Source organism: Cebus imitator, unplaced genomic scaffold (assembly GCF_001604975.1).
Source record: "Cebus imitator isolate Cc_AM_T3 unplaced genomic scaffold, Cebus_imitator-1.0 Scaffold296, whole genome shotgun sequence".
Classification (NCBI taxonomy): Eukaryota; Metazoa; Chordata; class Mammalia; order Primates; family Cebidae; genus Cebus; species Cebus imitator.
The window spans coordinates 1,754,635-1,756,517 of record NW_016107611.1 but is presented as its reverse complement, the minus strand read 5'-3'; the positions used below and the strand labels follow the sequence as shown (position 1 = coordinate 1,756,517).

The 1,883-nt window shown below is 52.9% G+C and overlaps 1 protein-coding gene across 5 annotated transcripts in view; it reads left to right on the top strand.

Annotated features, from left to right (window-relative positions):
* The window catches only part of ERCC2 (ERCC excision repair 2, TFIIH core complex helicase subunit), a 21,243-nt gene that overhangs the window by 10,401 nt on the left and 8,959 nt on the right, over positions 1–1,883 (top strand). Inside the window, exon 13 of one of the 5 annotated variants that reach the window (XR_005196032.1) lies at positions 804–987. The exons of the other annotated variants lie outside the window; for them this stretch is intronic. The gene's annotated coding sequence lies outside the window, so the exon portion shown is untranslated. The remainder of the gene's footprint in view (positions 1–803; positions 988–1,883) is intronic. 5 annotated transcript variants of the gene reach the window in all.

Below are 1,883 nucleotides of genomic sequence, written 5' to 3'. Positions count from 1 at the left end.
TTTTTTTGAGACAGAGTCTCACTCTGTAGTCCAAGTTGGATGCAGTGGTGCGATCTCAGCTCACTGCAGCCTTCGCCTCTGGGGCTCAAGCAATTCTGCTGCCTCAGTTTCCCATGTAGCTGGGACTACAGGTTTGCACCACCACACCCAATTAATTTTTTTTGTATTTTTAGTAGAGACAGGGTTTCACCTGAGCTCCTGAGCTCAGGCGATCCACCCACTTTGGCCTCCCAAAGTGTGGGGATTAGAGGTATGAGCCACAGCACCCAGCCCAGATCTGTGCTTTAGAAAGATTTCTTCTGGGGGCCAGGTTCGTGGTCCATGCCGCTAATCCCAGCACTTTGGGAGGCTGAGGCTGGTGGATCACCTGAGTATAGGAGTTCGAGACCAGCCTGACCAATATGGTGAAACCCTGTCTCCACTAAAAATACAAAATTAGCTGGGCATGGTGGCATGCACCTGTAGTCCCAACTCTTTGGGAGGCTGAGACAGGAGAATTACTTGAACCTGGGAGGTGGAGGTTGCAGTGACCAAGATCACACCACTGCACTCCGGCCTGGGTGACAGAACAAGACTCCGTCTCAAAAAAAAAAAAAAAAAAGATTTCTTCCAGGGACTAGAGGCAGGAGACTGGGTGGTGGGCGGGGGCCTGAGCAGGGGAGGAGGGGCCGTGGCCAGGGTGTGGCCTTGGGGAGAGAGACGGGTGTGGTTTGGAGAGTGAGGTGGGAGGTAGAGGCCGGTATGTGGGGAGCATGGTTCTAGGACAAGGAGTTGAGGCTGATTTTCAGATTTCCAGATTGCAGGAGAGGGGTGTGGTTCCGATGGCTTTATGGGCAGTGTTCCCTCCCCATCCTCAGCGTGAAGCTGACCAGGGGCTCAGTCTGCCTCCTAGGGGTTTCTCCTCTCCCTGGGACACTGGGTTGGGGCTAATGTCCTTCGGCGGGGTCTGGCAGGAGGATGGACACCTGGGCCCCCGCCCTAGGGCTAGTTAGTAGCAAAGCCTGCTGGCCGCTGCCTCTGCCTCTGTCCTGCCCCATCTTCCATCCCTGCCTTTGTCGTTCTCTACCTGCTATTTCCCATCTGCCAACACCTCACGTTCTTCCACCTGGAGCATCCTTCCTCATCTTCCTCATCCCCCAACCACATCCCCCTCATCCTTAGGTTCTCAGCTCTGTAGAGATGTCTCCTCCACCAGGAAGCCTTCCCTGACCCTCAGGCTGAGTCAGGCTCCTCCTCTGGGCACCTCTATCCCAGCATTGCCCACTCAGTCATCACCATCTGGGGACAAGTCGGTCTCCTACTGGATTTCGAGCCATGGGAGCAGGGGCAAGGTTGGCTTGGTCACCCCTGTGTCCCCAGCACAGAGGACTTGATTTTTTTTCACTGTGTGAAACTAAATATATAAGTTAATTAATTCATTTATTTCTTCAACAAATGGGCCAGGCTCAGCACTGTGGAAGCAGCAGGAACCAAAAAAAATCTCATTCCTACCCCTCTGGAACTTATATTTCAGAGAGGAAAGCCAATAGCAAAGATGCAGTAAAGTAAACGAGGAAATAATTCCAGAAAGTGACAGTTATCTTGAGAAGAAAAAAAGTTGTGTTGGAACATGTCTTCGTAGAAAAGGTGGCTGGGGAGGGCCTCTCTGACGGGCTGACATTTGAGCAGTCTCAGATGACCCAGTGGGGCCACTTGGGAGTTTTCCAGGCCACATGGGACCAGCAAGCGTAAAGGCCCTTGGGGCACTGAGCCTGTGTGTGTGTGTGTTGGGGGGGAGGTGCGGTTTTTTTTTCTCTTTTTTTTTTGAGACGGAGTTTCACTCTTGTTGCCCAGGCTGGAGTGCAATGGCGCGATCTTGGCTCACCGCAACCTCCGCCTCCTGG